General features: G+C 43.0%; 1 protein-coding gene across 2 annotated transcripts in view; it reads right to left on the bottom strand.

Moving 5' to 3' along the window:
* b3gat1a (beta-1,3-glucuronyltransferase 1 (glucuronosyltransferase P) a) overlaps nucleotides 1–15,573 on the bottom strand; it is a 57,481-nt gene that overhangs the window by 17,956 nt on the left and 23,952 nt on the right. For both annotated transcript variants that reach the window (XM_062473236.1, XM_062473238.1), the window contains exon 2: nucleotides 11,393–11,632. The gene's annotated coding sequence lies outside the window, so the exon portion shown is untranslated. The remainder of the gene's footprint in view (nucleotides 1–11,392; nucleotides 11,633–15,573) is intronic.

The following is a 15,573-nucleotide window of genomic DNA, read 5'->3' as shown; positions in this document are numbered from 1 at the left end:
GCAATGAAAAACAATACATCTTTTACAAGTGTGCTTATTGGGCACAGCGCTAAACATGGCCTCAATTTTACTGGCAGACAGCCTATTTAGATTTATACTTTCCCCTTTGCTAAGCACAAGGCTAGCACAAGGTCCACTTTAACTCTGCTTAGTAACTTAATCAGTTCACAAAGAACGGTCGGTGGTGCACTTTCTCCCCATTGATTTAGATGAGAGTGTTTTATTTCTGGAAAAGTTAACGCAAGCCATTTGTGCCCTGGTGTCGCACTTGATTGATGGTGAGGGTCCAGGCAAGAGTAGGGACAAGTCACACTCGATGAAAGATTTAGAGGCGCCAGTCACAGCAGGTTATTCTGTGCTGATAACCACACAGGCCAGGCTGTCTACCACTTTCCCTCTAATTTATGTACTGCAGAAGAGCCACCCCGGGCACGTCCCCTAACCTCCAAGCCCAGGAAGGAGCACTTACTGCTGGGTCGCCAAGCTCAGGGAGGTCCCCTCTGCTGGTGGAGAGACTGGCACTGGGACCTCTTTTGTTTAAGGTTGCGGGGAGGTCATGCCACTTCACGCCCCAGTGTGCCCCCTCAGTGGCACTAATGAACAATTGAGAGAAGGAAATGTCGAGCTGTGAAGATCAGAGGGTATAGTCATTCACAGTTCACTGAATAGACCTGACCCCAAGTGACATCTTTGTCTCTTGTCGTTGGTGTCAAGATGGAACAAAGCCATCATCAGATCCAGCGTGGTCTTCTCAGAACATGCCATTGTGCAAAAAAACAATATGGCTTCAGTACTGTTATTTAATGCTGACTCCCATCTTCCCGGAATAGCAGTATTGTATTTTGGAGATCTAATTTCCCAGTGTGAAGCTGAAGGCTACAGAATGCTGATAATTGTTTCCCACCGGAGACACTGGACACAGCTTGTTTAGAAATGTTTTGCCACCTAACATTGAAAGAACGTAAGATGAATCTCATATCAATGTTTCATTGCCAGTCAGCATTGCCCAGTCTATGGTGCACATTTTGAAATTGCATTTGAAAATGTCCAAGTTTGACCTTTCACTCAACATATTATGTCTTATAAAGAATATTATTCAGGAAATATTTCATGGACTTCAATATTATTTGGGACAATTATAGTTCACTGTGTGAATTCATGTTTTGGGTAACAAAACTAGCTTTGTGAAAGCTGTCTAGCACCAGCCCTCAACAGGGTGGGTTTAAGAGCTGAGTGTGCTGCCTAAGGCTTTCACAGCATTCAATGTAAAGTGCTTTAACAAAAGACCAATTCAATTTAAGTGAGGGTCAAGGGTTAGAGATTACAGGCCTCCTAGATTCTTAGCCAATTAAGTCTGGCCTCCTGAGTAGGAGTTTAGGCACTAACTAACACTCCCCATCCAGTCTAGTTCATCCACCACGTCCTTCTCTAGCTAGCCCTACATTAGCTCAATTCTTCCCTAATGAGGGGGAGATGATACATTCTTCATATAAAAGATAAGATTCATAGAAGTCAAAGTCCTCCCAATTATATGCCTGCGTAGAGAGAAAAATATATAATTATGAATTTGATCATCACTAATTAAACCAGGGGGGATTCATGCAAGGCTGAGATGGCGCAAGTGTTTTTGTTTGGGTAGGGGAAATAATTGGTTTAGGAATGATAAGAGGGAAAGAGCGGTCCGGGAACAGACCAAATATGGGGGTTAGCGTAGCTCAAGGCAAGATTTCTAATAGCAGTTACTCATAGTTTTTTGAGAAACATTTAGAATATGTGCTGAGGAAGGGTTGTATTATTTTTTAATCATCTGAGCTTTCTGGCTGTTGTACGGGATCGGAATAATTACACAAATGCGGATAGTTTAACAACAAGAGAAAAAGCCTGATGTTCCTATGTCCAGGACTGACATGTAAAATGTTAGTAGTGTTAAGGGTTGACCAAATTACACAAACTGTACTGTTACTGTACCTCTCTGCAGATTTCTTAATTGGGTGTGCTCAAGCCTTCGGCGAGAGCACAACCTTTGTTCTCTCACATATATATTATTGTTGGAATGCTGCTTCAGCATTCCAAGTATTGTTCTTTGAATCTTTATTCAACTTATTATTTGGTGTGCTCAAGCCTTCGGCGAGAGCACAACCTTTGTTCTCTCACATATATATTATTATTATTATTATTTTTATTTCTTTTTGCCCCCCTAAAACTCAGTTAATATTTGGCCTACATAGACAACGTAGGTGTCAAAAGTTTCGTCTTGGTAGCGATTGAGTTGCTTCTATTGGAATTTACGTTCCGTTGCATGGTTTAGGCTCAAGTTAAGTTTTTGTGGCGAAAAGTGAAGCTAACGGTGGCTAATTTGCTAGCCACAGTCACTGACGTTACTTACGTCACTAACGTCACGAAAACACGCGTGACTACCTTTGGCAGAACATTCGTTTCGCATCTTTTAACTTGGGGGATAGCTAGGCTAACTATAGCTTTACTGCAAGGCAGCTGCAGAAACGCCACAAGCAAAGAGGCCAGGGTGATAACTATTTACTCATTTTACTTTGTGATATGACACACAATTGTGATGTGTAATGTACAGTATAAGCTGATATTATTAAGGAAGTACATCTACTTTCGGAAACAGTAGTCTACTATTTCACTGAAGTATTAGCATCATGACATTAGCCTGTGTTGCCCGGGCAACACATACTACAGTGGTCTATGACATTCCTCACATATACATTTTCGTTGTAGGATTTATTCTGACATTAGTAAACGATTTGTTGGTGAAATTACCATTACCTGTGGTTTCAAACCAGTGTAGCTCACTGCAACGCTGTAGCTTACGCGAGACACACGACAAAAACATCTAACTTACACAGCTGTTTAGGAAGTCAAACGGAGACAGAACATGTTCGGCACTCCCCTTACTTAAATCAAAAGTCTATCTAACTACTAACCTGAACTTCATTGCCACAGCCTAAACGTTGTCAATCTGTTCATGAAAATAATTAATTTCAGCCTAAACCGTACAACGGAACGTTACATCCAATTCAACCAACGCAATCGCTACAGTACCAAGACGAACACAGCAGTAGTCTAGTACTGTACCGTAGTAGAATTTACCGGGGCAGCTTCTCCACACAGGGCTATATCGCATTTTGCGTTGTTACTGACAATGATCGCTACCAGTGAGATTTTTATCAATGAGCGATTTTCCACTAAATAAATGTCAAGCTTATTTACGTTTTTGGGGGCATATTTTCAGTTAGCAGATGGTACTGTTTGAATCGCGATTCCATCTTCTACTGCCGGTAACGTCGTAGAATAATCTTCAAAGGGGGTTCTTTATTAATGAATGAATGCAATGAGTAGGCTAAATGCCTGAAAATATCACGAGAAGGGAAAACTTAAAAGGACGTTTAAATCATAGAGATTAGGTCAATTTTTACACCGCTCTGGCAAATTTATTCGTTTTGATTCAGCTATGAGGCTGCCTCTTGCAGGGGAAATGAGAAGACATCTATTTCATTCTACACTTCACTCGTATTTTGAGTTGTAAATGAGCAGCAACAAATATATGCTTTTAAATCTATGTAATCTTTATAAATAATAAGTATGCATTTTTATATAAAATATACAGAAATATCAGTCGTAAAAATGACATTCAAAAACGGACCCCTGTGCAACCGATGCAAGCAAGCACACCCTACAATTTCCCCAGAAATTGTACCCTCTCTAGTTACATAATTAATCTGACTGTCAGCATGTGTTATTTCCCTCCTTGCTGTCATTAGCTTTGAACCTGCCAGCAAAAAGTCAACCCTCAAGAGTGAACTAATTTGTGGTGAAATTTCATTTAATGGCTTTGGTAATTAGTGGGCATACCAGTTTATTCCTATATGTAACAATTTTCTTATTAAAGTCCTTTGGTGATTTTTATTGCATTACACCTGATAACACAAAATGTTTTCTCGTCATAAAAAGTATACAGTCAAAAGAAGGTAATGTTTTTATACTGTAATCTTTAAAACGTATAAGTAGCATTATATCACAGTCTTCAACCCAGATGTGTGTGGTTATGTGCCTTGAATAAAATATTGACGTCATTTAAGTTTGGACACGCGTCTCAGAGACCATGAAAAGACCTCTGTCTTTCAGCAACCCAACAATAGGGGTACTCTGTTGTCTAGACCATGTTCTTCACTTCCTTGAATACCATTTCACTAACCATTTTAGTGTCTTCTTATCTAAAGGTCAGAGAAATGTCCCTGTATCCCCAGTTCCTAATACCGTAAGCACAACTTCGTACAACACAACATCGTATTTTGACTATTAACCGTAGAAAATGGTATAGCATTTCCATATTGTGCTGAGTAAATAGTTCCCCTAATTGTAATAAATAGATTGCCAATACATATCTGATTTGAACATCTTAAAACATTCATCCACACACAGGAGTTTTCTGCCTGCTGCAGCTTTTTAACATTCAAGAAGCATTGACATTTAAAACGTTGGTAAAATGCCAAGTAAGTGTCATGCTTATTAAAACTGCTAATGAAGAAGACCTATTTGTTTTTCTGTTCAAAGGCTTCAACTCAACATGACTCAGCCTAAATTCAATCTCTTTTCTGAGCCTTTGGCATTTATAAGCCTATATCTGCTCACTGCTCTCTTTGCCCCCTAAACTTATCGACTGCCCGGCATATTTTGTCATCCCTTTTACCTCTGCTGTCCTGGTACATCGCAAGTGCGCTCCGATACAGAGAGTCATAGTCAAAAGTGCTCCGGGGTACAGAAAAATGACACGCAGCAAGCACTGTTGACACAGCAAGTCTGCGCCTGCTGATGCTACATTGCAGTTTGTCTCTGACTTTGTTGGACGATGACTTTGCTGAGAGCACCTCAGTGACTTTGACAGGGCGCTTTGGTAAACAAGCTCAAGAACTATTCTCAGATATAGGATCCTGACATTTTTAGCGACATGTTTAAGACATTGTTAACAACATTAGGGGAGTCAGACGGCTGAGCGGTGAGGGAGTCGGGCTAGTGATGTGATGGTTGCCTGTTTGATTCCCAGGCGTGCAAAATGATGTTGTGTCCTTGGGAAAGGCACTTCACCCTACTTGCTTCGGGGGGAATGTCCCTGTACTTACTGTAAGTCGCTCTGGATAAGAGCGTCTGCTAAATGACTAAATAATGATGAGACTACAGTATGCCAGCATATGTAACTAAGACAACACAGGTCAGAATCATTTGAGATCAACAGCATGAGGGGCAACACAATTATTACTTCTTCTGAGTCTCTCTAATCAATTAACCCTTGTGTTATCTTCGGGTCATTCTGACCCATCAGTCATTGTGACCCACCGTCGTATTGCGACAGATTTACCTCCTACAAAAACAAAGTGAAGCATTTTCTTTTAACTGTCGGGCTGTCTCAGACCCCCCACATTGCAATGGTTAAAAGAAAATAATTTTTATTTGTTTTTGTATTGGGTAAAATTGGGTAAACACAACGGTGGTTCGTTATGAACCTTTGGGTCATGTGACCCGAAGGCAGCACAAGGGTTAAGTAGCTGACTGGGGGCAGAGAGAAAACCAGGGTGTTTGGCAGCAGACAGACTAAACCATTCTTCACCCACAAAGGATAAAAACCGTTTGGGGGGGGGGGAGGGGGGGAAGGGGTAACAGTACCTCTAATGAGCCCCCCAGGGGATGCCATATTACATGTGGAAATGGCCCCAATTATGCCATCCAGCCGTGAATTCCTGTGGAAGGAGGATGGAACGTTTCACGTTAGCGAAGTGTAGGGGGGGGGGGGTATGGCTGTGACCACAGCAACTACAGGCTTGATCAGGTGTCATCAGGGCTGCATTCAGCCGTACGATAGCAGACCTCTGATTCCTCCCTGCCTCTCCTAAGACCCCCTGATTGCTCAAATCAATGGATATTTTTCTCCTCTGCTATGAAAGTCACATTATTGGAGTGATTTGCATTCTGACTTGTTTTGGATGTGTGCCCTTGAGAAAAAACTGTCTTGTGAAGCTTAGGATGATGCCTCATCATCATGCAGCGCACCCATCCTTTTTGCCAGATGCTTATTGTACAAAATGCATATGTTTACATGTCTGTCTGGGTGCAGTGATTAGTAATTCTAACCTTAGTCTGGGGCATTATTCACTTGAAATGCTCTGTAAATCCTAATTGTAATCTGTTCCTGGACAGTGACAAGTCATATTGGCAAGCTTGCATGACCGATTAGTGTAAAGTCTGCCTCATAAGCTTGATGGACCTCAGGACAAGTGACCCCAATCACCCCTTCACCTTTGAGTTAACAGCGACTGTAATGGTTTCTAGCTGTGTCATTTGATTGAATGCAAACTGTAACACTGCAGCAGACAGCTTAGCATTCATCCAATTACCATAATGTAATAGTGGAGTACGTTCAAGGGCGTTGTGTGCTCACTGACAATGTTCACTGTTCTAAGTGTGCTAAGGCGGTGAAAACATTCAATCTAGCTCTCATTTCATGGCGAAATAATTTGGAAGACGGCACAGGCAAAGCAATTGCTTCCATTATTTCTTCTGCCATCATGTGTACAGTGTACCTAGCAAAGAAGAGGGGTTTGTAGTGCCTCAAAATTGATAGAAATTCCTGCTCTAATTCGCACAGCAGATACAGATACAGATTGATGGCACGAGGCAGATGTTGGGAAATACTTTTCTCGAGCTTGACAATTCTCTGCTGCACTGCTCACAAAGTTAAGAAAGGAAACAACTCTGTGAAGATGCAGCTGCTTTTCCCCTTTTGCTCATGAGCTCTTATTATTTGTGGTAGTGTGTGTGTGTGTACTTGTGTGTGTCCTGGCTATTTTATATGCTGTAAGAACCAGAAGTCTCCTCCAAAATAGTAAACTGAGGCAAATAACTTGGGAGTTCTTGATCCTCATGTTCAAGTGCTGTTTCTAGGGTTAGGGTTAGGGTTCGAATTTGTGTTGGTGTTAGGGATGGTTATAGGTTTAGAAAGTTTAGGGTTCAGTTTAGGTTTGTGGTTCAGATTAAGGTTAGGGTTAAGGATTTAGGGACTGAATTGTGAGTCCCCACATAGTACAACAAACTATTGTGAAACAATAGTTGCTTTCATTGCATTCCCTTAAATCCCCTTTAAATTCTAAATACAAAAAAAGGTTATTGAAAAGTTCAGTTCATTTGCCAATATAGAATGCACATACAAGGCCAAACATCTCGTTGTGTAGCCACTTCGAAAAAACATGTATCACTGTCACATTTCTATGGCAGCGTTGTTTGTGTGGACTACGTTGAGACCCACTTGTCCGGCCACGGCTATGCCTTGAGTACTGTTTTGCTGTACACTCTGGAGGCAGTGTGGCTGGGTTCATGGCTTACATGACTGCATACTGAGTTTGTAAGACCATTAGAGGGACAGGAAGAATTAGTGACTGCCTTCAGGGCAGAGAGGCAAAAAGGGGGTTTGTTGCTGAGGACAAGCCAAGCTAACTTTCTAGAGACTTCTAGAAACAAGCCAAGCAACTAACAGCCAATTCCCCTGGGACAAAAAGTTGAGAACACTAAATTCCAGAACAGTACACTTTGTCTTTCTCTTTGAAAAAGTCTTCCCTTTTAAACTGATGCAGCGAATGCAACATTCTTTAGTTATATCCCGTCCTTGCTCGGTATGCACAACCCAGACGCCTCACAATCACTCGGTGCCTGAGAAGCGAACCCTTGTTTTCCAATCCAAGAAAGCGTTCACGGTGGTGGCCATACGTTTAGCCAGAAAACAGAACAGCGAAATTGCTTCAGCGAATAGTGTTACTGCTGTATTGCCGCGGGCACGAGGCTGCTGAAGACGTTGGGCATCCATCTCCGGGTGTCCCCACGGAGATTGAGAAAATCTGGGAATATCTTTTATTTTTCTGTTTCAGATGTGCCGGTCTCTTTCACCCAACCCCCTTACCGCTGGTTGGCCCAGGGTGCTCTGATCGGGTCCAAGGGGACCGTGGAGGGCCGTGTCTCAGCTCAGGTGTCATCGGCTCATCTTATCAACCAGGACTTACGGGTGGGATGGTATACTGACTGTAGAGGGACAAGCTGGAGCTGCACTTAAAAATATCTCCAGACAAGACAGAACTTTGTTCGTCATGTGGTCCAAGTGGATTTGCTGGGATTCTACAAAGAATGCTTGGAATTAGACATTGTCTGGATGTTTAGAGATCATGCTAACACTAAATGTAGTGATACCTTTCTGTTGAGAATTGAGTGAAAGTCACCCATGCAAATACTATAACATGCATTTAGCATGTGCTGCATATGTGTCTTGTGTATTTAGTTGTCACAATGTATATAAATCCCAATGGCATTACTGTGTAGACTAGAAGTGCTTAGTGGGGTTCAGAAATAGGATTTTTCGTTTTTTTCTCAAGCGTTTCAGATGATAACTATGCAGTTGGCAACAATTGCATCATGGCAAAACTGAGTACTAATCTCACAGTATACAATGGAACTGAGTTTTCCTACGCTATCATACAGCCTAAGAATTTGTCTCTCTCAGTCAAAAAATCCATGTGTTTATTCTAAACTGTACTCAAGCCCTGTAAATTAAACCATGCTGTATGACACAATTAAACATTGCAGCAGGCCATTCCAATTCCTGGTCATGTTTTTGCACTGGAGGACAGAGGTAGCCAAAGAATGTGTTCAAACTTTTAAAAAGGAATCACAGGTGAGGAGATGGATGTGAGGAGATGGTGGTGGGCTCACTGTGGATCACTGAGCTGAAACCTAGATGCTGTTTGTGATGGAGCTCCATCACTTGTGGGCTACAAGGTGCGGGAAACAATAGGTGAGTTCTCACTCAATAATGGATGTTCCGATTTCTTGTTCTACAAAAACATCTGTCTCTCGCATGTTTACCATCTAGGTCAAGGACAAAAATGTTTTTGTTTTTTCAGAAGCAAAATATGGGCAATGCAGTTTAGGCTTATAGCAACAGAGCACCATATAGCGTAACCTAATTCAAGGCGTAAGCAGGATTCAGTATGACAGACACGATTTGACAAAAGCAATGACACAAGTGTTTGTTCTCTTTCCCAACCAACGATTGGCCTCTCTGTTGGTTTGACCCCATATGTTTCGATCAAAGACACAAGAGCCAGCAAAAACATGCTCTGAATCTGTCTGGCAGCTGTAGTATGTGTGGTGTTAATTAATAAGAGTTGTAGAGGGGTTGCTGGCAACGAGGATGTAGTACGCTCTCTGTCATTCTCCCTTCACCTTCTCTCTCTCCTCTCTCTTTGTCTCTTTTATGATCTATCTTTCTGTCTGTCTCTCCAGCGCTCAATGGGGGCGGATGTGTCTCTGTGGCCCTCCGTGAAGCTGGAAAGGACATCCTCTCAGTTTAATTCAGCTCAACCCCGGTCTCCTGGTGCTCGGAGACACAGCGTGTGTGACAGGCCTTTCAGAGGGAGGAGTGAGGGAGAGAGAGAGAGCGAGAAAGAGAGAGAGAGAAAAGACTCATCACCATCTGTGTGCCAAGAGTCTTTCAAAGTGTCATTGGCCTGGATTGGCCCGATTGAAAGAGTTAATCTGGACCTGGCAGCAGTTGTGACAGCCTATACAGTCATGATGAGAGGCTGTGTTTCTCTATGCTGATTAGTACGCCTAATTGAACTTACTGTCTTTTAAAGGTATTAGGAATGTATTATATGATACCACGTAACATATGTTCTAACATCCCTGACATTTAATGGAGAGAACCGACAATGTTACATTTCTATTCTTACAATACATTTACTCTGAAGTGTGTTGTAATACAGGACATTAAACAAGGAAAACATTGCAGGATGTGCTTTCCGTAACACTACATGAAGGTTTTTTACTGCAGGTTAACATACTGTGCCAGCAGGAACAATACAGAACGTTCATTCTCCCCATATTCCTATTTAAAAAGCTCCCATGCTACAACAGTGGTGTCATCCCAGGGCACAGTGGTAAAAATGTTATATGTAAGTTGTATAAACCTGTGTGCGACCAGCCTTATTTCACCACTGTTTGTTTGCATCAGGCTAAAAAAAGCGGAGGCTGAGGAATGGATATCTCTGGCCCAAGGCACTCGAGTAGAGAAGCCCAATATTTCCCTTGATACCCAGGAGACGACAGCACCCACAGGCGTTCTCTCACTGCCGGCCGGCCTGCTCTCTGCTCTCTCCATCCCTCCCTGCTCCCATCATCTGACGATGATTCCTCCTGCTTCTCGCGAGTCCACGGGATCCGCTTATCGGAGGACACTTTCCTCCTTTCCCCTCCAGACCTTCGTCTCCTCCCCTTCCCCAGCCTGTGTCTTCGACTCTCAGGTATCTGCCGCTAATAATACCAGGACCAGAGGGGGATCACAGATGGTTGAAATAAGTGGATCTGTCAGATAATTTCGCCCTCCTGTCCTCCCCCTAATCCTCCCCTCCCCTCCTGCGAAAATGGAGCGCCGCATTGAGAGGGAAAGTGGGGGTGGAGGTAGCCCTGCTTGAACCGCAATCCACCCCCACATCACATCCCCTGATATACCATAGACATGACTGTGTCATCACATTTTAAATTTAGCTTTGTCGATGCTAAATAAATAATGGCGGCAATGGGTCTGTTCATCTGCGGGTAGATGAGCTTGTCAGGATCGGTCTTCTGTTTGGCTACCCATCATGCAGTTTATGGAAAGGATGTGAAGGCTCACTCTGCTACTATATTGTCAGACGATTGGCTCTCAACTTATGCAGTACACTTTCTACAATTGCACTCTCAGAGCACTCAGTCTTGGGTGAAATAGCTTTGTTCTACCTACACAATGCTTCGTTCTGTCACCACTCAACAGGAAAATGTGTTGATGATACTTGTAACTAAATGATAGCTTTGCTGATTTGAGAACTCACAGTAATATTTTGCTATGTTGACGCGTACAGTAATAATAGTGGCCAAACTTATGATAACACAGAACTTTCTTTACCTGTTTAGGTAACATGTTCTTATTGTGTGCTTATTGTGTCCACTGGAGAATATTAATGTATGTGCAGTTAAAAATAAAGTTGAGTTTAAGCTGAAGTCAAAGCACGTTTAGTTAGTAACTTCCTTTTGGCTGAGAATCACACGTCTTGAACCTGGGTCACCGAATAAAATCCACAATGCGTTACATCCTCTCACATACTTACCCTGTCCAATAAAATCCTACCAAATTTCATAAATTCATGAGAACTGACAGAAAGATGTTGGTTCTGTAGGATGGACATCAGAACTCCGTTCAACATATTCCTACACAACCAGATGTCAATTTAAGAACAACACAGTCTGCTGCAGAAATGCTGATGCACACCAAGATTCACTAAAGGATACTCACCAGTAGGGCTTTGCCTGTCTACAACAAGCGAGAATCTCTCCCCTTGTTTTGCAGATGTGGTCAGGATCTGTCTGAATCCCAGGCTTCTTAGTCCTCAAACATCCTTTAAGAGGAAATAGTTGGAGTGTAGCAACGTGGGCCGCGGTTGGTCACCGAGCCGACCAGAACTTTGGCAGAGAAAAGCATTCGGAGACACCCAGGCCGTATGCAGTGGAGTGGTCAGTTCCTCTGGATGGGATCCTAAAGATACAAGAGGGAAGAGAGTCATGAGTTAGGATGGCCTGTGTCATACCATAACAATGGGTGGCATTGATGGAAAGGGTGGGCTGGCAGTGTCTTCGTGGGTAGTGTGACATAGCTGCAGCTGGGCGGATGTTTTTTTCTCAAAGGCACAGCAACACCGATGATGTAAAGAATGACAATACAATTTAACGAGCAGGAAATGCACTGCTTTTTAGACGCCATGCATAGGTGTGGCTAAAATGCTGCACCCATGTAGTTCAAGCATTTTGGTCGCATTTGAAATGGAATAAGAAGCAACAACTAACTTTCTTTAAGAAAACATTCATAAATGAATAAATCACACAAGGGTAATGCCAAACTTTGTTTTGAAAAATGGTTTTGTTAATTTTCTTTCCGAGTAACAATGACTGAGCAAAGAAAGTGGACAAGGCTAAAAAGACGAGGCCCTCTCAACCCAAAAGAAAAGTGATGTCAGTCAGATGATAAGACAAACACGCCAGCTGTATTTGCCGATATGACACTTTTTTTTCCTTGTGCGTCTTCGCTCTTTCATTATTGATGAGTTTTCCTCTGTCTTTGGCATGAGCCACAGTATCAGCTGTATTTGCCTGGAGGCAGTTGCTGTTGCAAAAGAAGGCTGGCCAATGCCATGCTTGAAAAATGAGCTTGGTTGAACACATAAGCATCATATTGACAAGGCGAGAAATAGAGGCTGTGCAATGTCATGGGGTTGTTATGAGCCTAATCTAAATCCAATAGGGTAATCATACGAGGAAAAATGGGTACTAATTATTTCAATACCCTGGTTGATAATAGTTTTTTTTTTTCTAGCTTGAGGCCTACCATGATGGTTGAATTAATTATTTGTCCATTCAGTTACACATGCAACTCTCAAATAATGAAACCATTGTATGTGCACTGCTGGCAACAGGCTAATTTGATTTATGTCAATACAGCTGTAAACTAGGAGGGACTATAAAATGTCTAGCTAACTTCTAGGACCTACTGTAGCAGTTGCATCAAACAGTGCAGACATTAGGTAGACTATCCGTGGTTGACCACTCAAACCTCTCCCCCAGTCACTCCTGGCTGACAGTGACGGATGGGAGACCCAACAGGAACCATGAAACTGGAGGTTCTGGGGCAGGTGGTTTAGTGGATTGGTATCGATCGACACCACGCCAGCCCACCAGTACTGGAATGAATCAACGCCCCATCAGCCCCCCCCCCACCTCCATCTGTCCCAGGTAAAACCCAGCTCCTCCTGTTGACGACGAAGCCCGTAAATCCTCAAACATAGTGCACACCTCATCTGACCCCTTTGACCTTGCTGTTTATGAGTGTAATTCCAAACACTCAGGATGTGAGTAGTCTTACGACAGAAAATGACCTGGGGTGACGAGTCAGTGTTGGGAGAAGAGAAACGTCGAAAACGACAGTGTCACAGCAGACAGTACACCTCCATACACTTTAAAAGATCATTGTATGGCTCTGGGAAAGCAATACACCAATTATTTTCTTTTGACAAAATCAGTTATTCTGAACTATTTTTAAGACTTCTGTTTCTGTTTCTTCTGTTTAAGGCTTCAATTTTGGGGGTGAAATGGAGGCATGCAAGGGGGGTGGCACTCCAGTCTAATCCAGTGAGTTTGAGATCAGGCTGATGAGAAGCTGTCTAAGGACGGTGACCAAAGAGGCGGCACAGCCTCGCTCTCTGGCCCTGAGCATGACGGAACACCGCTCAGAACTCTGGAAGCGGCACACTGTGTGATCCTGCACAGGGGGCTGCTTTAAACAGCCACTCGCTCACACAATCACCATGGAAACTACTTTTTGGCCTTTGATGGGCATGGTCTTTGGAAGGTCCCCAGGGGATTTTCTCTAACTCCCTGTCTTCACAGAGTGCACACAAATAATACCAGGCCTGTCAAGCTCACGTTACTTGTCTACGTTCTGTGTGGAATAGTAATGCTGGCCTTTTAAATTGTACAGTGTCATCCTCCTTTACCCAATTCCAAAATTGTCACCAGATTGCCTTCGATCAGGTCTTACGCGGTGACTGGAAAATTCAGTAAAACAAAGCCTGTTGTTCTGTTGAATATTTGATGCGGAGGAAAGCGATGCCTGAGATAATGATAGGGACAGTTGGCCCTTTTTTTCGTCCCGAAGACATCTGTCATTTAAGCTAAAATTGGCGGGTTTGTAATGAAAGAGAATTCATCGCACCTTTTGAGTTCAGCCCTATTATTAATTCAGACGCTCCCGTGCTGAGTAAATGCTGCTTTATTCTTTCATAAGTGGTCGATATTAATAATGCACAAGGTGGCTAAGTTCAGCGTCCGTCTTTGGAAAGTTCTCTCGCTGAAAAAACCTTTCGAAGCCGGATGGGAGAAGATCCCCCTCCACCCGTCATAAAAGAAAGGTGAAATGACAGCCGTGCGGATGGAGGGATCTGCCCATCAGCGGTAATTGGAAGTACAGCAAGCTGGGGGCTCCTCCGGGGGTGGGAGGGGGGGCTTCATCGATCCCAGGCACGGTGCGAGGAAAGAGGCGAGTCCTCCTCCGCAGCCCCTGACAGCTTGCGGCGCGGGCCCGCCCTGAAGGACAGGACGTCCTTTCACACGTCTGATCATCAGAGGTGAGGGTCTCCCCTCTCTCAGCCTGAGCACAGAGTCGTCCAATTATACCCTCATTAACCGTTTACAGTCATCTAGACGGAAACAGGTTGAAGCTAATGACACGCTTTTATCAAACGACACAGAGACGCAAGGCTTAAATGGTTTTCTCAGAGTATGTATGGGCATGATGAGTTCCAGGCTGATTCATTTACACATTTTATTTAATTGCAGATGCTTTTAATTGTTTGATATTTAACCTTAAGGGTATGGTTATTTTCCTTTGGTGATATCATCCAAATATTTCTTAATCACTTCACCATTTAGTGTTTTTCCTTGTCTTCCTTGAGGGTTTAGGTTGGTTAAATAAATTTGATTTTGATTTGTTAAGACTGTTGCTGGTCTGCAGCCTTTTTCTCATCACCTTTCAAGAGGAAGGCTCTCTTCCTGCTCTTCTTTTATGGTATACCAAAATCAAAACAAATCTGTATTGAGCTTTGCCTACTAGACCAACGGTTGCCATGGTGATGTGTTAACTCTCTCTGCCTGAGTCTGAAATTGTAGATGCTTGGTGCAGGCACAACCACAACAACTATTTACCTTTAACTTTGTCGGAACCGGGCCCATCATGCTACCTCAGATTATTTTCGAACAGGGTTTAATGACGGTATTTCTCATGCACAGCTGATTTCTCATGCACAGCTGTGGCAACAGTGTTAAAAATGCAAAAAGACAATGCCCTTAAACTCCAAGGACATTTGCACCCCATAAAAACCTGTTTGGTTTTGGTGATGGCTTGAGATTGCTTACAGGCAGAGAGGCACTCACCTCATGCACTACAGATAATTTAAAATGATTGAGTGCAGGCACATTCAGAGAACAAGATCACCCTGAACATGCTTAGAATGAGGCAGGATATTCAACGAATACTGAATCAGTGCATGGCGTAGGTTAGAACAGTATACTGAAAACGAATATAAAAATGTTCAATATGTGTGCAGTGATACTCCTATTCCTACCTAAAATGTTTTGGTAATATGGTAATATTTGGTCAATATGACCCTTCTTTATCTGTTCATGTGGATGGGCGATAACACTGCTGATATGGAAAAGTACTATTTATAGTATTGAGGCGTTGACCGTGCCAAAATCACAGCATAAGTCGTGGATTAAACGGAAAGCCCCTAATGCACCATGGCTGTGGGCCCAATGGTAGTGGGCAGTGCTGGGTATGAGCAGGGACACCAGTAAGGCTCCCTTCAGGAGGTCAGCGAGGAGCAGGGCCAAGGCTCTCCATACACCTCCTCCTCCTCCTCTCCTCCC

The sequence above is a fragment of the Osmerus eperlanus genome, chromosome 11 (assembly GCF_963692335.1).
Source record: "Osmerus eperlanus chromosome 11, fOsmEpe2.1, whole genome shotgun sequence".
Lineage (NCBI taxonomy): Eukaryota > Metazoa > Chordata > Actinopteri > Osmeriformes > Osmeridae > Osmerus > Osmerus eperlanus.
This window is presented reverse-complemented; position numbering and strand designations above follow the sequence as displayed.